Here is a 21303-nt window from a genome sequence, read left to right on the forward strand (position 1 = left end):
TTAGCTACTATATCATCAAATAAAACAATTATCATCAACTATAAAAGATACAAAATTACCTTTGACTAAGATTTTCCCCTTGCACATCTCCTATTGTTATGTTCCTTTCCTCCATAAGATGTACATTGCATAATCATTCCCATCCTACTCAACTGAACTATAGATTTCTTTATTTCCTCAATATCCTTTCATCTTATTTTCTTCCTCTTACCACGTTTCTTTCTTATTTTTATAGGTCCAATAATGTCATTACTGGATTGAGGCCAGAAAATCCTCCCTCTAACTAGTTTTATAGAGCACCAGTATGCTTTAGATATGTTTCCCTATGGTACCATTTAGCAATATATGACTCAGGCTCCTCATTCTTTGAGTAAATTGCACAAATTGCATGAGCGCAAGGAATTCATGTCAAGTCCCAACCTCTACATGTGCAAGTCCACTTCTTTAAGTGAACACAATGTTTGTTTGCTGTGTTGTAAATATTATAAACCTCAAAGCCATTATCCCCATTTAGATTAATGAACCAGTCAAAGGCCTGTGCCTTTCCCTTTCCAATTTCTCTATGGCTATATGTGCAATATTTGATATCCAAGTGGAAGCACTTCTTCTTTGTTGTGAACCATCTTCATCACTTCTAACCTGATTTCTTCAAGCATTGTAATTATGGACTTTGACCTAGCTTTAAGAATCCACCCACTGAATTTCTCACAGAGATTATTGTCACCACTATCACATCCATATTTTCTGAACATGTCATTAGCATGCATTAAATCATTTTTGAGTCTAATTACATATTATTATGATTTAATTATGATTTTGGTGAATTACAGTGCTATAAGGGCATATTAGTTATTTGCCATGTGTTTTGATAACACAGTGCAATTTATAATAAACAATCAAAATTTATATTATGCACGTATGTAGTGTCAAATTCTAGCCATTGGATTGAAAAAGACTAAATTAGATCGACAATATTTTATAATAAAGACAAAATTGTTGTCTACACCTATGTATTATTTACCCAATGGTTTAAGACCAAGGATTTATACTTTAACTACCATGCAAAAATCAAAAGATATTATTTTAACAAGATTCCTTATCCACTAGTTAAAACACTAAATCCTATGGTTAATAACCTTGTGTGCACCTATTATCCTATGGTCTTAAACTAATGCATTCAATTAACCAAAAGACAATAAAACCACTCATTTTATTGCACACTCCCAAAATCAACGCATCACTCTTCTCCTCCTCCCATTTCTCTCTTTTCTTTCTTTTTCTTCTTCTTTCTTCTCTTCATTACCATAACTGAACCATCTTCTTCTCCCTAATCAAACACTTATGTTTCTTCACCAAAATAAGATATTATGGAGCACTAAAGGCATATTCCACGGTTTTGAAGTTTATTTTGCAAGATCAAACATTTAAGAGTAAGATTTTTACACATTTTTGTTTCTGTCTTTTTCTCTCTTCAAACCCTTATATATTTTCATTCTCCATGGCTAGTCTTGTATAAAACATATCATTTGCATCTTTTTAGTGTGTGTGTGTATACAAATATATTTCTTTTTTTTTCATTTTCGTTTTTACTTTAAAGCTCCTCATTTTTCCTTGATTTAGAGGGAGAGACCTCCAAGTCCAAAGGAAAGGAGAAGATTGGAGCATAAAAAGATTGAGGTTTGTGATTATTTCCCTTATTTTAGATATTCTAGGAATTTATGTTTGATTTCTTTGTTTACATGCTTCAAGACTTAATTTTTGAGTTATAAATAAGTTGATCTACGCTTTAAATGTTCAATATTTGTAAATATGTGCATTGTGGAAATTTTTAGTGCATGGGTGTTGATTTGGCCGAACCTAATAATGAATTTTCTTAAAAATTTATGTCATTTTTTTGTGATTTTATGCTTAAATCTACATATATGAATGTTGTAGATGCTAAATACAGATTTTTGTGAAATTTAAAAATTGTTCATGTATTTTTTCTAAGGTTAGCTAAATTTTATGGTATTATTTTTATGATGTTTAAATATTATTTTGTATATGTGATATGTAATGTTATAGTGTGATGTAAAGATAATAAAAGGATAATTTTAATAAATTATTGGACTTGATATATAAAAATTAAATGGAGACAGAATTTATTTTGGGTACCAAATAACATTTTCATGACTCATGGACTTATTTGGACATATTCCAAGGACTAAGGAGAAATTTCCCTATGCTTAAGGAGGATTTGGACAAAAAGAGAACTTTAAGGACCATTATGACATTTTGTAAGGACCCAAATGTAATTTGCATTATTGTGGACTATTTGGGACTTGATTAAGGACCATCATTATAAATTGGACCCTTAAAAGAGATTAATTATAGACTATAGATAATTTAATATGCCATTAGTCTATTTATTCCAAGTGGGACCCATTTGTAATTATCAAGGACTCCAAGGACCAAATTATAATTTAGCCTTAATTAAGTTGATGATTAATTAGGATTAGTAATAATTTAGTAGTGGTAATAAATTAATTGATTAGTAGCAATTTAATTAAGTGGATAGGGAGTTAATTGGTGATATCTAGCTTAATTAGGTACTTAATTGGTAAATAATAGGAATAATAAAAATAATAGGATTTTATGACTATTACATCAATTAGGTAGCTAATTAGTATAATTTAGGAAGCTAAAGAAATACTGAGTTTAAAAATCCTCTTAGATTAATTAATTAATTAATTGATCCACTGAAGTCCAAGTTAGGAGAATATTAGAAAATAAGTGAAATATGGATTAATTAGGTGGTGATATACCATGTTTAATATCAGTGCCTTGGGAATCATGCCATTGTCTTGGAATATGTGCCTATTAGTGAATTATGAGTAATTATGTGAAAATATGCTATGATTATAATTTTAGTTGGATGATATAAATTTTTAGTGCCATGATAGAATATTTTATTCTTTGTGAATATAATAAATTATAAAAATACAAGTATGATTATATGTTTAATATATGATTTATGGATATGAAATTATGATGAAATATTTAGTATGGAAAAATATGATTTTATGAAGAAAGAGGATTTATGAAAGAGAATATCTTTCAGACTGTAATAAAACATTCTAGTGTAATTATGAGACTAGATGTTTTATTTGTGAACATGACGCGGAACCCTATGGAAATTAATTCCAAGAACTCTATGACAAGATAGCTTCAAAGATCAAACTAAACTCCCCTTCTATGGCACCCAAAGCTTAAGGAAGCAAGAACACCAATGATAGAGTAATTAAGAACAAGATAAACGCCACAAGTAAATTGATAAGTTTACCTAGATTCTTGATGCAATTAGAGAAAAGGAATCTCACAATCACTCTAATCAAAGAACACGCCAAAAACATGAACAGCTCTGAAAATTTCAATATTTAATCAATATGTGTTTAATAACATAACAAGGCTTTTTATACTAAGTCTAAAACCTGAACCCTAAAGGATATGGACTAATTAATCTAAACAAATCAAGGATAAAAGATAAGGCTGGCTCAATTATTGGTGGCCCAACCTATTACAAACATTACAATCCAACTAATAACAAAAAAAGGCCAACTTAATATGCCAAACTCAGGCTCAAGCACGGCCAGGGCGTGCTACGCAGCACGGGCGTGCTACCCTCTGCTGATTCAGTCTTCTTCTAACGCCAGACTCAGGCCCTAGCACGGGCAAGCGTGCTCGCCAGACTCAAGCCCTAGCACCGGCAAGGCGTGCTACTCAACACAGCCGTGCTTCCATCTTCAACACACGCCTTGAGCAAAGTAAGAAACTTAGGTGTTCCTTCAAGCTTCACATAGCACTTGTTGAAAGCAAGGTCATGAAGCTCTTGTGTCACTTGTTCTTGAACATATAAGGACATGACTGCCCCATATCTCTTTGCACGACTCCTTGTAATTGGCCCACTAGGAAGTACCAATGGTTTTCCAAGTTGTGCTCCTTGTTTCCTTGAGCTCCATGGATGAGTGATGGCTGATCCGTATAAGAACACTGATATGAATGAATTATAAAATGAATTACTTATAATAAATATTTTATCGGTCTTGGTCTACTTGGCTGAGTCAATAGTTGTATAGTGGTATGACATGTCATAGGAATACAATATTGTCTATATGTAACATGCAGTGTCTTATAGGGGCTAACGAATCCCATTTTATAGGAGCTAACAAACTCCAATTTTTATAGGAGCTAACGAACTCCATTTACTGGATATAGACGTTTGATTTCGACCAATGGCCGTATGATGTTACCTAAGCTTTCGAGCCGTATGTTTATTATGGAATTCTCTGTCTGCTATTTGATTCTTCTAAATATGCTAAAGGCCTAATAAAAAAAAATTTCATAAATTAATTAAATAAATAATAATGTTGTTTTTATGAACATATGCTGATTTATGTGATATCATGATTATGTATGTCTAATTGAGTAATACATGATTATTGGATTTAATTAAGCATGCTGACTATGAATATTTATATTATGCGTCTGAAATATACTATATCATGATTATGATAAAATATTGTGTATGATAATATGTGATATTTTGACTATTTATGTGTATTTCCCTACTATAATTGGGAAATAAACACCACTAAGTTTTATGCTTAGTTCACGCGTAGGTTGCTGAATCGGGGTAGGTGATCCACAGTAGAATCAAACTATTCAGAGGCCTCTTATTTCACTGCAGTTAGTTTTCAATGGTGTCTCTTTTATTTTTTTAGTCTTTAGAAAAAGCTAGCGGCATGTAAATATAATTAAGGCACTAGAATATTTTTATTTAAGTCAAAGTATTATGAACTAAATATTTAGAATAATAGATTTATTTTCAGAATCAAAATATTTTATGATATGTAATAAATATCTTAAATGCTTTCAATTAAAAAGAATTGACTTATTTTCTGTCTTGAGTTTTTATGAGATGTGTTGGATGATGGGTTGAGAATGTGGAGTTTGTTTTGGAAAAATAAATTTGAAAATATAGTTGTGGTGTGGATGGATTATATAAGTGTTTTAAATATTTTTCTGTATTTTACGATACTAAATATATAGGGAAAACTCTTGCAGCTTTTTTGTAGGAATTCTCCGAAAATTTTTCTAAGTCATTTTTGTAAAACTAAATGAAAACGTTTTTAAATTGTCAAAGTGTTAAGTATGCTGATTTAATACTTCGGTGTTAAACCTAATGTGGCTCTTAAGGTTCCTGTTTTACGAAACCGGATTTTGGTTGTCACAACTACATCATATTTGAAGTGAGTTTGATAGGATTCCTTTGTCCATGTGTGGAGTGGGTAGTGCAATGTATCATCCAAAATCCCATATCTCTGTTTGGCCAGTTCATCCAAATTATGCTTGAGCTGTGAAATGAATGTAGACTCGGCACAAGCCCAAAAGGCCAATTTCCTCTCTTGACCTCTCTATTTCTTTACCAATTTGTATAGACATGCCTAGCACACATCCTATGCTCAACTTTAGGCAATTTCCGTCAAAGCACTATCAAGTCCTTGCAAACACACATACACTTGAGATTGTAAATATGTAATTTTAAATTATTAAAACAAAGTTTAGAAACATAATTTAAATAATTGAAACACACACCTTTTGCATGTCTGAAAGGATACAAAATCCATCTCCATCTTCCAATGGTGGATCATGCTTTAATCACTTTAAGAACCAATTCCAATTGAACTTATTCTCCATCTCTGCAACAGCCCAAGCTAATGAAAAAATTTGATTATTTCCATCCCTACCCATAACACTAAGTAATTGACCCCTGCAAATTTCTTTCAAAAAGCTCCCATCTAGTTCAATCATAGCGTACAGCCATCTAACCAACCCCTTTTAAGTGAATCAAAGCAAATATAGAACCCCACAAACTTATTCCTTCTTGTTCCTTCATCAATATTTGCTTTCACTAGACATGTAAAACCTGGATTACTTAATAGTATCTGAACTACATAATTATATAACGTAGCATACTAAACTTGATAATGGCCCTATAATCTCTCTCATTATCTTGTTTTTGTTCTTTTGCAAACACTCATACCCACATTAACTCTTAACTTAGACTTGCATATATTTTTTGTCCCTCTCAAAATAATATTTGGTTGTTGGGTAACCCTATTCTTAAGTTGCTTGGCCAAGAAATTTGAAGTGGCAAACCTATTTCTTTGCGCCCTACAACATTTGTGCTGTGAATAATAGGTCTTAAGTATCAATTGTCATCATAACTCTTATTGGAAGTAAAAAAGGTCCAAGGACACTTGTCTCCACACTTAACCCTAACCCTTTTAGGTTCATTATTAATATAATGAACCCCCATCCCCTTTACAACAACATATTTAGCAATGACATATTTAACTTGTGAAACACTAGAAAAAGTCATACTAGCACACAAATTAAGTATAGAAAATGAAGGATCAAATTAGGGTACTACTTTTTCCCTTAAGTATCATCCGCAACCTCTTCATACGAATCACTAAAGTAACCCCATAATCAAAGTTATCATAATATTTAAACTCATTCTCATCTTTCCTACCTCCATGAAGTGCACCTATACTTCCATATATCTCATCATCCTCATCACATTCATCATCCTCCCCATTTCACTCATCATTATTCTTACCTATATCCTAATTTTTTGTATTAAGTCTCTTTTTCTTTTTTGCTTCCCTCACCTTTTGTCTGACAACTTTAACCTCTTCATCCTCATCATCAATCACACATTTTCCTCTTAAAGAGGAACTTCATAAATATCATTGCCATTTGAATCCTCATCATCACCCTCATCTTCACATCCTTCATCAAGAGGTCGGACATCATTAGGCCTATGTCTATCCACTATCTCTATAGATGGTTGACTCTAGAACGCACTCAAAGCATTTCCAGCATCACCTAACACAGCAATGTGATTAATAAACAACTCAAGAGTATCTTCATCATAAGCAGATAGCCTAATATAGGACAATACACCATTATTTATAATCAAGCTATAATTTGAATTTCTTGAACACTTATGATAGAGGCCATGAATCTTAGAATAACATAAATCTTTTATATATGATATTATATTGGGATAGGACAAAAGGTCAGGATCAAAAGTCGGGTTAGTAACAGTAACTATCACTCCTACATATACCCATTTGTTAGGGTCAACAACGAACTGACCCCTATGGCTTTATGCATAATTTGACCTAAGAGTTGCCATTCTGCATATATAGAGAAAACCATAACAATGCATAATTGTTAACATCAATTCAGCGTAAAAATCATGCAAGACCTTAAAACCACAACAATACGTGAAACATGCAAAACATGACCTTCTAAGATTCCTTACAGTACAATAATATGCATTATGGAGTTATAGTTTCAAAAACACATTTTAAACTATCAAATAATCAACAAAAGCAAAAAGACAACTTGAAACAACCTAAAATAATTGAACGAGGAAGAATCTCACCTCTTTTTTATGGTCTACCACACCAATGATGGCTCTTAGATGTAGAATTCTCAGGCAATATAGTGGTCCCTCCACTTTGATCGGTCCCCATAATGCCAACAAGAATCAATTTTTTCTTTTAAGAGTAAAGAATTCGAGAGAGAGACAAACAATAGTGGTTAGGGCCAAAGGAGTCATTTTAGGATTACTTTAGGGTTCTTTTCGTTTTAGCTTAATCATTTAGGCTTGGGATGAGCTCAAAAGGGTTGGGTTTTCAATAAGTAATGGAGCATTAATGGTAAACGCGCTCAATTTCTTAAGTGTTATCACACTCTGTCAAAAAGCCTACAGAAGGGCTTCGTGAGCAACACGCGCAAAGTCTGAGATTTCAATAAGTAAATATTTGAAAAAATGGCTCAATAGAAAAATTCTAAAAGTTTAAGGACCTAAAAATACTTTTAGCTGTCTATGTGTATCTCTCTCCATTTAATATTATTTATTTCTTCTTAACTAGATAAACTTTAATACTTGATCTTTATTAAGTGAACTTTCTACATCCTTTTGCAATAATTTAAGTTATTATTAAGGTGAATTTTTTTCCTTTGTTTTTCAATAATTTTTAGTTCTTTTGATACAACAACAAATTAAGTTAGCTTGCTCTATTAAATTTATTTCTCTTTATTTCTCTAGGTTCTTTAGTTAGTTATTATTAATTGAACTTTTTATCTTCTATTTTTCAATAATTTTAGTTATTATTATGATTTAATTACGACAAAAGTTTTAAGTTACCTCCCTAATATTCAATAAAAATATTTGCATAAGTTTTAATAAGCTTTTGTATTTAGATATTTTAAGATTACTAGTCTTCTCAAGCGTATGTTGCATGTTATTTATACTCGTTAATCTTTACACATTGCAAGTAAATGTAATTTAATTGTCATATATAAATTTTTTATTATAAATTATAATATTAACCATTTATATTACTAAAAATGAAAGAGTATTTATAAAATAGAAAAAAAAACATTTTATGAAATGATAAAACAAAAAATTCAATAATTAATGACCTACTTTTTTGTAAGTGTATGAAATCGCATACAAGTAATAAAGAATGAGTAGAGTATCATTCCAAAAGGATTGTATACCAAGTGTGGGTCCCGAATGTGTATGGCACAACCCAAGAGGGGGGGGGGGTGAATTGAGTTTTCTTAAAAACTGAAATAAATTTTAGAAATTCTAAACAAGAATTAGAATTCTAAGTGCAGCGGAAAAACACACAGAACTTTGTGAGAGTAGAATATGGATTAGAATCTCCTCACAATGTTCTAATTTCAGATATAGAAAGTCTGTGCAAAGTGCAGCTATTGATTAGAACAGCTTCACACTGACTTGTACAATATCAGAGCTTCTTTATGAAGGAATGTTATTGAACTTAGAACTTCCTCATAAAGTTTGCAAAACCATATAACACTATGTAAAAGATAGTTATTAGAACTTCTTCACAGAGTCTTAATCAAATGTTAAAGTAACTTTATGATGGAAAGTTATCAGGATTAGAACATCCTCATAAAGTTTTAGAAAACAAAATAGAAACCCAAACAGTGAATTATACTGGAAATAAAACAACAGTTAGAACATTGTATACTCACTATATTAGAATACCAGAGTTCTAACGTTTATAATAGATGAAACTTATTGTCGTTTTAGAACATCTGAATATTAACAATTTCAGCGTTTCTAAAAATTAAACAAGAGTGTGAAAGAGACAGTATCAACCAAACTTCAGAAATAAAGAGATCAACACCGAGAGTTATAGTGGTTCGGCACTAACTCGCCTACATCCACTCCCCAAGACGCATCTTGAGATCCTCCACTAAGTTATCTCTTTTAAAGGGTAAGAGACAAACCAACAGTACAAGGCAAATAGATCAACAACCTAGATCTACCCTTTTTGTCCCACTAGATTTTTCAAAAGTTCTAGTTAACCTCAACCCTTTCTGTTTTTGGTAGAGTACAGAAAACTCGATTCAAGACATTGCTATCCCACACATGGAGAAGGTCGCTTGATAACCTCTATCTCAATAGCTTCTAACCCAAGCTATTACACTCAAAAGTTTAACAAATAAAGAGCATGTCTACTATAGAATACAGATTCTAAATAGACAGAAGGAAACGCCTATATAAGCACAGGAAAAACAGTTTTATCAGATTAGAAAATCGATTAGAACACAGAATTGTTTTTCAAAAAGAAATTGTTAAAAATTCTTTTCACTTTAAATATTGCAAACGTTAAGAGTAGAGATGAAAAGAAAATGGGGGTAGAGAGTAAGTTTTGAGAGATAAAGATTCGTTCAATGAGAGAGTGCTCTTAAAACAAAAACTCTTACTTCACCAAATGAATAAGGCGTGAATGTTCCTTTATATAGGAAACAAAGGAGCTGTCGCTTTTTGGAAAGAGATCAAAATATCTTCTTTCCTTGTTTAGAAGATCCGAAAATCTTTGTTACCAAAAACTGTTCTATCCTTTTTGGTGAGAGAATAAAACCCGATTTTCACTTTCCTTTAGAAAAGATTTTCGACAGCATTTATTTTTAGAGAAAAAATATTATTTGTGGAAAGATGCACTTACCAAAATTGAAAGAGATTCTCCTTCGTTTTTAAGGTAAGAAAAATATTTTTAAGCACTAAGATCTTTCAAAAATATATTTCCGAAAAGGTGTATGATTTTGTTACCAAAAACATTAGAGAAGAAATCTCTTTAGTTTTAGGAAAATAAATCTTTTCGATTTGAAGGAATATTTTCGAAAATAGATTATTTTGAAGAAAATTATTTTTCCAAAAATATTTTTGAGAGATAAAAGAATTTTTGTGCTCATATAAGGAATTTCTCTCTATCCTACAAAGTATTCCTAAATACCTAGCTACTAGGTCTTCGAATTCTTCACACTCAAAGTAGGATTTGCCTTGTATGATTTTCTCTCCAAAGAAATTCTGCATAAAAATGAAATTAGCACAAATAACATAATTTTAAATTTATTCGTTTTGTATTAATCATCAAAATCCGAGATTAAAAATTGACCCTTGAGCCAACAATCTCCCCCTTTTTGATGATGACAAAACCAATAAATTTAGCAAGCATAAAACATGTGCTCCCCCTGAATTTTATGCATATAAGTTCTAATCATGCCAAAAGATTTTTAGAGAAGAGCAGATTAGAACATGTATTTTGCTCCCCCTGAATAAATGCAGTAAAACTGTTTTACAGGAATTAGAACTAGGGAGGCCTTTTTAGAAACTGATTTTAGAACTAGCAAAAAAATAGGCAAGATATTCTAAGTTCTAACAATCAGAGCATATGTATATTAGAACTAGCAGAGATTGACAAAATGTCCTAAGTTCTAATAAACAGAACATATGGTCAGAGAAAAAAAAAGAGTAAAAGCTGATGTTTTAGAAAATAAAACAAAAGATCTTATATTCAATCTGCAAAATAGTCGTTAGAATAAGAATTATCATGTAGCTCACTAACATAGACCATATAGAAAAAATGATAATCTGTAAACATACAAATTAGAAAATATTAGCACACAGATAACCACTATATATCAGTACTTTGATTGCCAAGTACGTACCAATAGTTTTCAAAATATCACCAAAATACCTGTTCTCCCCCTTTTTGTCATCATATAAAAAGGGTTAGATAAGATTACAGAATAAATAAAGAAAATAAACAGTTCAAAAACAAATAATCCTACGAAGATAAAGTAAAAACACAAAATAAATTGTTCACAACATATAGAAAATAGATTAGAGAGACTTAGGACCAGTTCTAAGTCTCTTAGAACTTCTCAAAGGCTGCGCTGGAGCAGTCTCAGAAGGATTCTCTGGCCTTTTAGAAGAAGGGTGTAGTGGAGGCTTTTTTCCATGAGTCCTGTGCTTTCCTGCAGTGTGCTTCACATTCTTTGGTTTTTCTGAGGAGGGGATGTAGGTTGTCCCTTTCACTCTGAGAGTGGCTAGCTTTCTTGTGTTCACATCCTTCATTTTCTCCAAAGTTTTGATGAGTGATTGATTTTGTTCAATAATAGTTTGACACTGCTGTATTCCCTCATCAATTTCCTTGTTGTGCTCCTCTATGAGTTCCTTTTCTATTCTGCCCAGCATGATTTCCCTGCTTCTTTGTGTAGATTGCAACTCAGACTCTTGTTCTGTTTTGTCTTCAGTTGTCTTTTCTTCATCGTTAATCTCTAGCTTCTCAGTCTCAGCGTCACTACCTTCTTCCACTTTCTTCCCTTTTTCTGATTTCTCTAGCTCTTCTTTCTCTCCTGTTTCCCTTTCTGATTCTTCTTTCTCTACAGTGCTCTCTCTTTCTGTTTCTTCTTTTTCTACAGAGCTTTCTTTTTCTTTTTCTTCTTTTCTTTCCTCTTCTAATACCTCTTCTTGTGTTCCTTCTTCAGCGTTTTCTACTGACTTCTCTTCCTCTTCTGATTTCCTCTCTTCTTTTACTATTTCTTCCAGCTTCCCTTTTCCTTTTTTTCTCTTCTTTTCAGCTTCATTTTTTACTTTCTTTTGTTTTTCAATTTCTTCTTTTTCCTTTTCTTCTTCCATTTTCTTCTTCTTTTCTTCCTTTACTTCCTTTTCTTTCTCTTCTTCCTCATCTTTCATCTTCAAGGACCCGCTGTCCAACTTAGAAACAGAACTACCAACATGCTTACCCAAATTAACATTCAAAAACTCAAAAACTGGTGTAAGAATCATCCCATAAGGTAGCTTCTTGGGATTATTCTGCAGCTTATCAAAAATAATATGACATAGGTTGAGGGGTTTTCTTTCAACAATGTGCCACATAATACACAATTCTACCTTATTGACATATGTCAAAGAGGCACTCTTGGGATAGATATAATGAACGATAATCTTGTACAGCCATTTCATGCTCTCTGTTAGGTTAGAGCATTCTATCGAGCCCTGTTTATCTGCAGACAACTTCCTCACAATTTTTCTCACAAACTCATCGTTTTTGTAGTCGCTAACCTTAGTCACATCTTTGATTTTGGTCACCCTGGACCCAGCATTTGGAATACCAAAGATTTTCCCAAAGTCACCATATGATAACTCTCTGAACTCACCCTGAAGTTTCACAGAGATCGCCTCTGTTCCACTAGCTTTCAACGAGCCATAAAATTCCTTCACTAAACTCTCATAACATAGTGCATTCAAGGACAGAAAGTTCATCCAGCCTTGGAACTCAAAGAGTTCCTTAAAATTAAACTCATTGCCACAGAAAAACTTCCAGTCTAACACATAAGAACGCATGAGAGGGTAAGTTGAGAGAACCGACTTACCTTTGTCGTGAGATTTCGTTGCTTGTTTCTGTGAAGTACCCGTTTCAATTTTTCTTTTCTTAGGTTTCTCCTCTGCCTTTTTCTCCTTCATCTCTTTCTGTTCATACTTCTTTGAAAGTTTCTTTAGAAGTTGAAGCTCTTGCTCGGTAAGAGAGTCAGATGAGGAGTTTGAACTGGATTCGGCCATTGTTGCAGAAACTCAAAAGCAACTTAGGGTTTCAGTTTTCAAAGAGAAGATAAAGAGAATATTAAGCGGTTAACACAAAATAGACACACTTAAGTGGCGGAAGAAAGAAATAAAGAACAATTTTTAAATGGAATTTAAAACGACAAATAAGACACAAGAAACAAAATAAATAAAGGAAATAAAACAAAAAAAAAATAAAACCCTAAAACCGCCAAAGCACTAAAGACAGAAAAAAAAACAATAAAATAACTGTTTTTGTCTTAAAGCAAGATTCTGATAATGACTTTAGAAAGTCATAAAAGAAAACGTGCATCTTTAGACAAAAAATCAGTTTTTTTTACACAGAATAAAAATTAGAACAAAGCAAACCTTCTATTCTTGAAATTAGAAAGCAATTTAGAACATACTTACAGAGTTCTAAAGTTACGAGTTTAGAACTAACATACCAAGTTCTCTTCTAATTGCGCAGAATTGACTTTCATTCAAAGGTTTTGTAAAAATATCTGCCAATTGCTTTTCTGTGGGAATGAACTCAATCACGATATCACCTTTTTGTACATGATCACGTATGAAGTGATGTCTGAGTTCTATATGCTTGGTTCTAGAATGCTGAACTGGATTCTTGGATAAATTGATGGCGCTTATGTTATCACATTTGATAGGCACTGTTTCTAATTTCAGTCCATAGTCTGCCAACTGTTGTTTGATCCATAGAACTTGTGCAACACAGCTTCCAGCAGCAACATCTTCTGCTTCGGCAGTAGAAAGAGCAACTGATGTCTGTTTCTTGCTAAACCAAGATACAAGGGCGCTACCCAGAAATTGACAAGTTCCAGACGTGCTTTTTCTATCTATTCTGCTTCCTGCAAAATCAGAATCACTATACCCAACAAGATCAAATGTATCATCTTTAGAATACCACAGACCCAGATTAGAAGTTCCACAAAGATATCTTAGTATTCTCTTCACAGCAATTAAATGAGATTCTTTGGGACACGATTGAAATCTAGCACAAAGACAAACACTAAAGTGTATGTCTGGTCTGCTTGCCGTTAGATATAGCAAAGAACCAATCATACTTCTAAACAGCTTGATATCCACGTCTTTGCCTTTTTCACCTTTTTCTAATTTTGATGATGGACTCATTGGAGTACTACATACCTTGGCATTTTCCATTATGAATCGTTTCAACAACTCTCTAGTATATTTTGCTTGATTAATGAAAATTCTATTCTCACATTGTTTGATTTGAAGCCCTAGGAAGAAATTTCATTCTCCCATCATACTCATTTTGAACTCACCCTGCATAATCTTAGAAAATTCCTTACAAAGAAGGTCGTTAGTAGAACCAAAGATTATGTCATCAACATATATTTGTACAACTAGAATATCATGTGCTTTGTTTTTAATAAATAGTGTTGTATCAACCTTTCCTCTTGAAAAACCATTTTCTAATAGAAACTTACTCAATCTTTTATACCAAGCTCTAAGAGCTTGTTTTAAACCATAAAGAGCTTTAGTAAGTTTGTAAACATGATTAGGTTTATCAAAAATTTCAAAGCCCGGAGGTTGTTCTACATACACCTCTTCATTTAGAAAACCGTTTAGAAAAGCACTTTTCACATCCATTTGATACAACATGAAGTTTTTAAAACATGCAAATGCACAAAGCATTCTAATGGCCTCAAGTCTAGCAACCGGAGCAAAGGTTTCATCAAAATCGATGCCTTCTTCTTGGTTGTACCCTTGAGCCACTAATCTTGCTTTATTTCTCACAACATTACCTTGTTCATCAAGCTTATTTCTAAACACCCATTTTGTTCCAATAACAGAATGGTTTTTAGGTCTAGAAACAAGTTTCCAAACTTGGTTTATCTCAAATTGATTCAGCTCTTCTTGCATAACAAGAATCCAACTTTCATCATTTTGAGCATCTTCTAAGTTTTTAGGTTCTAATTGAGAAACGAAAGCAACATTACCAAAATATCTTCTAAGTTGAGCTCTAGTCATCATCCTTTCTGAGGGATTATCCATTATGTCTTCTTGGGGATGATACTTGTGAAATCGCCATTCTTTTGGTAATTGAGAATCTTCATTTTCTGTTTTTGGCATTTGGCTTTCAACTATGTTCTGATCTTCATGTTCTAATTCTGGTTCAGCCTGATCATTGATGTTCTGATTGCTTTCTGGCTGTTCTAGTTGTTCTGATTGCTCATTCTGCTTCTTTGGATTAGAATCTACAACATCATCATTTTCTAATGTTCTAGAAGTAGAGTCAGTTTCATCAAACACAACATGTATTGATTCTTCTACAACTAGAGTCCTTTTATTAAATACTCTATATGCTTTACTATTATTAGAATATCCCAGAAAAAATCCCTTCATACGATTTAGCATCAAATTTAGCAAGATGATTTTTCTTGTTATCTAGAATAAAGCATTTGCATCCGAAAATATGAAAGTAACCAATATTTGGTTTTCTACCTTTATATAGCTCATATGGAGTCTTTTTAGGTTTAGATCTTACCAAAGCCCTATTTAGAATATAACAGGCAGTGTTGACTGCTTCTGCCCAGAAATACTTTGGTAGTTTAGAATCACTTAGCATGGTTCTGGCCATCTCTTGAAGTGTTCTATTCTTGCGTTCCACCACTCCATTTTGTTGAGGTGTTCTAGGTGCTGAGAAGTTATGGAAGATTCCTGTTTCGTTGCAAAAAGCATTGAATTTCTGATTTTCAAATTCTCCTCCATGATCACTTCTAATTGTCGTGATGTTGTATCCTTTCTCATTTTGTATTCTCTTGCACAAATGAATAAACATGTCATATGACTCATCCTTATTTCTAAGGAAGAGTGTCCAGGTGAATCTTGAGTAATCATCTACAATAACAAATGCATAGAATTTTCCTCCAAGACTAGAAGGAGTAATTGGACCAAATAAATCAAGGTGCAGTAATTCTAAAGGTCTAGAAGTAGAAACCATGGCCTTAGATTTAAAAGAAGTTCTGGTTTGTTTGCCCATTTGACAAGCATCACAAATGTGATCTTTTTCAAATTTCAACTTTGGCAAACCATGAACCAAATCTTTCTTAGACAGTTTAGAAATAAGGTGCATGCTTGCATGTCCAAGTCTTCTATGCCATAACCAACTAGAATTATCAATAGAAACTAAACATATATCCTGGTTATGCATATCAGAGAGATCTACTAGGTATATATTTCCGAACCTTTTTCCAGTGAATAAGGTTGTGTTATCATTCATGTTCTGAACTTCACAATGAGAAGGCTCAAAGATCACTCTTCTATTTTTATCACAGATCTGACTCACACTTAACAAGTTATAATGTAATCCTTCTACTAAGGATACATCTTCTATTGAAGGATTAGAACCTACCACACCAATACCAACGATCTTACCTTTTGCTTTGTCTCTAAAGCTTATCGTACCTCCCTTTTTCTTTTCTAATCTGGTGAACCTCCTTTTGTCACCAGTCATATGCCTAGAGCAAGCGCTGTCCATGTACCACATCTCTGTTTTCAGTTCGCTCCTTAGGCACACCTGAAAAGATCAAGCAGATTTAGGTACCCAACTCATATTGGGTCCTGGGGGGTTAGTGGTAACAGGTGCACTATGATTCTTCTTTTTGTGAAACTTTGATGTTCTAAAGTCACAACATTAGAAACAACATTTTTCTGATTAGAAACACGATTCAGTTTAGAAATGCTATTAGAACTTGTTTTCTCTTTAGAAAAAGATTCTGAAATAGATTTTAGAATTCTAATCTCAGTTTTCAAGGATTCATTTTCAGAATTCAGATTTTTGCATTTTTCTTTAAGAAGTGTCAGATTTTCAGAAAATCGATTATTACAACTTTTAAGATCTTTGATTTCTATAATAAGATCTTTGCATGTAACTTCTTGATAAAAAGCATTTTTTAAATGATTACTTTCAGATTTTAATTTTCTGAAATCTTTCTTTAGAACTTTATGCTTTCTAACAAGTTTTTCAAACTCATTGCAAAGATTATTGTAAGTATTTAGAAGATCACTTTCTGATTCGGGTTCAGAAATACTTACAGTGCTTTCATCATTCTCATGGATCGTTGCATTTGTTTCGTTGATTCCAGCTTTCTGTGTTGAAGTCAGAGTACTGATTTCTTTGGAGTCAGAATCGATGGTAGCCATTAAACAGATATTAGCAATCTCTTCTTGATCATCATGGCTTTCAGGATTAGAATCATCTGAATCACTCCAGGCAGCTACGAAAGCTTGCTTCAGCTTCTCTTTTGTTGACTTCTTTTTCAGTTTAGGACAATTTGACTTGATATGTCCAGGTTTGTTGCATTCATAACAAACCACTTCAGAGGGTTCTTTCTTGGGCAAGTTACTATTTTTAGATGGAAAGTTCTTTTTATTAAACTTTTTCTGTGGCCTTCCATCCTTTCGATAGAACTTTTTAAATCTTTTAGCAACAAGTGCTAAATCATCACTATCAAGATCAGAAGAACTTTCTTCACTAGAGTCTACCCTCAAAGCCAGTCCTTTCTTTTTCTTATCTTCCGTTGTTAGGAAGATTTCATTTCTTCTGAGACAAGAGCTCCTATAAGATAATCATAAGTGATGGGAGTCTCTTTGTAATTCATAACAGTTCCTATAGAATCCCATTTTCTAGGTAGAATTCTAAGGATTTTCTTAACAAGCTCATCTTCTGAAATTTCCTGTCCGAGAGTTCTCAAAGGATTAACTATATTGGTAAATCTAGAATTTAGTTCTGCAATAGTTTCTCCTTCCTTCATACTAAACATTTCATATTCTCTCCAAAGGATATTTATTCTGGATTCTTTTACCCTGTCTATACCCTCATAGGTTACTTTAAGTTTTTCCCATACCTCTGTCACAGATTTACATCCAGACACTTTGTTGTATTCAGTTGCATCTAAAGCACAATGAAGAATATTAATGGCTTTTGCATTTACGGCAATATCATTCCAGTCACCATCGGTATATTCTTCTTCAGTTTTTCTAACTAGCTCATCTCCTACAGTTTTCATGGGAATGTGAGGACCAGTTATAACATTTCTCCAACAATTTATATCAACTGATTTCATAAAGTTCTCCATTCTAGTTTTCCAGTAAGAGTAATTAGAGCCATTGAACAAAGGAGGTCTAGAAACAGATTGTCCTTCTAAAGTAGAAAGAGGAAGTGGGGTTGCCATGGGATCTTATCTCTTAAGCGGTTAAGCTTAGGTAAGTCAAGAGCCAAGGCTCTGATACCAGATTGTGGGTCCCGAATGTGTATGGCACAACCCAAGAGGGGGGGTGAATTGAGTTTTCTTAAAAACTGAAATAAATTTTAGAAATTCTAAACAAGAATTAGAATTCTAAGTGCAGCGAAAAAACACACAGAACTTTGTGAGAGTAGAATATGGATTAGAATCTCCTCACAATGTTCTAATTTCAGATATAGAAAGTCTGTGCAAAGTGCAGCTATTGATTAGAACAGCTGCACACTGACTTGTACAATATCAGAGCTTCTTTATGAAGGAATGTTATTGAACTTAGAACTTCCTCATAAAGTTTGCAAAACCATATAACACTATATGAAAGATAGTTATTAGAACTTCTTCACAGAGTCTTAATCAAATGTTAAAGTAACTTTATGATGGAAAGTTATCAGGATTAGAACATCCTCATAAAGTTTTAGAAAACAAAATAGAAACCCAAACAGTGAATTATACTGGAAATAAAACAACAGTTAGAACATTGTATACTCACTATATTAGAATACCAGAGTTCTAACGTTTATAATAGATGAAACTTATTGTCGTTTTAGAACATCTGAATATTAACAATTTCAGCGTTTCTAAAAATTAAACAAGAGTGTGAAAGAGACAGTATCAACCAAACTTTAGAAATAAAGAGATCAACACCGAGAGTTATAGTGGTTCGGCACTAACTCGCCTACATCCACTCCCCAAGACGCATCTTGAGATCCTCCACCAAGTTATCTCTTTTAAAGGGTAAGAGACAAACCAACAGTACAAGGCAAATAGATCAACAACCTAGATCTACCCTTTTTGTCCCACTAGATTTTCCAAAGGTTCTAGTTAACCTCAACCCTTTCTGTTTTTGGTAGAGTACAGAAAACTCGATTCAAGACATTGCTATCCCACACATGGAGAAGGTCGCTTGATAACCTCTATCTCAATAGCTTCTAACCCAAGCTATTACACTCAAAAGTTTAACAAATAAAGAGCTTGTCTACTATAGAATGCAGATTCTAAATAGACAGAAGGAAACGCCTATATAAGCACAGGAAAAACAGTTTTATCAGATTAGAAAATCGATTAGAACACAGAATTGTTTTTCAAAAAGAAATTGTTAAAAATTCTTTTCACTTTAAATATTGCAAACGTTAAGAGTAGAGATGAAAAGAAAATGGGGGTAGAGAGTAAGTTTTGAGAGATAAAGATTCGTTCAATGAGAGAGTGCTCTTAAAACAAAAACTCTTACTTCACCAAATGAATAAGGCGTGAATGTTCCTTTATATAGGAAACAAAGGAGCTGTCGCTTTTTGGAAAGAGATCAGAATATCTTCTTTCCTTGTTTAGAAGATCCGAAAATCTTTGTTACCAAAAACTGTTCTATCCTTTTTGGTGAGAGAATAAAACCCGATTTTCACTTTCCTTTAGAAAAGATTTTCGACGGCATTTATTTTTGGAGAAAAAATATTATTTGCGGAAAGATGGACTTACCAAAATCAAAAGAGATTCTCCTTCGTTTTTAAGGTAAGAAAAATATTTTTAAGCACTAAGATCTTTCAAAAATATATTTCCGAAAAGGTGTATGATTTTGTTACCAAAAACATTAGAGAAGAAATCTCTTTAGTTTTAGGAAAATAAATCTTTTCGATTTGAAGGAATATTTTCGAAAATAGATTATTTTGAAGAAAATTATTTTTCCAAAAATATTTTTGAGAGATAAAAGAATTTTTGTGCTCATATAAGGAATTTCTCTCTATCCTACAAAGTATTCCTAAATACCTAGCTACTAGGTCTTCGAATTCTTCACACTCAAAGTAGGATTTGCCTTGTATGATTTTCTCTCCAAAGAAATTCTGCATAAAAATGAAATTAGCACAAATAACATAATTTTAAATTTATTCGTTTTGTATTAATCATCAAAATCCGAGATTAAAAATTGACCCTTGAGCCAACACCAAGTACTAAAATTGTGTTAACCTATTATTATTTAAACGACAATAAAGAGAATGTATTTGAAAGTAAAAGAATTAAAGTAAAACAATGAGAATGAGATCAAGCAAGAAATTACTGAAAATAAATCAAGGTTTAAAGGCTACTAGGGATTTTGACTTCACTTAATTTTATACAGCTTATCCTATTAGTTTGATAATCAATTTTTAATTATTCAAAAAGGAGAAATAATCTTAAACTCGCTAATAAGCTCTCTTAATATTTTGTTAGCTATTTTAAACCAATTCAATTACCTGTCTCTCAATGGCGTAACCAAACATAGATTAAATCATTAAGTTCTTGTGATTATTCCGGAATTCACATATTAAGGTTTTTAATTTTATGAAAACCTCCCACGAGTCAAACCATCTAGCTCTCGTATCAAGTTGTTATTCCCATGAAATTTATTATCCTGTTCATATCAAAAACCATTCTCTCGATAGTGATTAATGAAATAAATCAATCCAGAGGAGAAACTCTACCTGGAAGCATTAAGATCAATAATAAAATTTACTTGAATAAAAAAATCAAATCTAATATTATAAATTGGAATTGAATTTAAGCTACATCATATCCCTAGTAAAAAGATTTAGTTTTACATAGTAAATAAATCAAACCCAATTAAACTTGTAAATAATTCCATAAAGAATAATAAACAAAAAGAGAGTTTAGAAATAAAAACTAGTCACCGATTGACTTGAGTGGCTTTCTTGAATCTTGATTCCAACTTGAATACTTGAGGTCTTAAAGAGAAAGGAAACTATGTAGAGAAAATAATAGAACAAGAGATTATAATAACGTAGCTAGTCTCTCTCTTTATATAGAATCCTTAGAAAATCTTCGAATTCGATTAGGAAATAGAATCTCAAATGAGGAAGAAATCATTTTGACATAGTAAACTGATTAGGTTTTGTATTTCTTCCAAATTAGGATTCTCCAGCGGCTAGATAAGATTTAAGCTTGATTGACACGTCAAAAAAGCATCTCATGCAGGTCATGCAAGCGGCACGGGCTAGAATTGAAGTTTTCGGCCCACTATGAAATTTG

At 32.6% G+C, this 21303-nt stretch overlaps 1 long non-coding RNA gene and 1 pseudogene across 2 annotated transcripts; one reads left to right on the forward strand and one right to left on the reverse strand.

The window, feature by feature from the left end:
* Window positions 1–566: 566 nt before the first annotated feature.
* LOC149494134 (uncharacterized) lies at window positions 567–7586 on the reverse strand (annotated as a pseudogene).
* On the forward strand, window positions 1249–4821 carry LOC119371154 (uncharacterized). 2 transcript variants are annotated; one of them, XR_016322209.1, is made up of 3 exons: window positions 1249–1430; window positions 1621–1677; window positions 4648–4821. It is a non-coding gene; the product is annotated as an uncharacterized LOC119371154 (long non-coding RNA). The 2 variants fall into 2 exon arrangements; XR_005178726.2 differs by having other exon boundaries at window positions 4659–4821.
* Window positions 7587–21303: the final 13717 nt, after the last annotated feature.

This window comes from Jatropha curcas, chromosome 8 (genome assembly GCF_041381405.1).
Source record: "Jatropha curcas cultivar XTBG-Jc1 chromosome 8, XTBG_Jcur_1.0, whole genome shotgun sequence".
NCBI lineage: Eukaryota > Viridiplantae > Streptophyta > Magnoliopsida > Malpighiales > Euphorbiaceae > Jatropha > Jatropha curcas.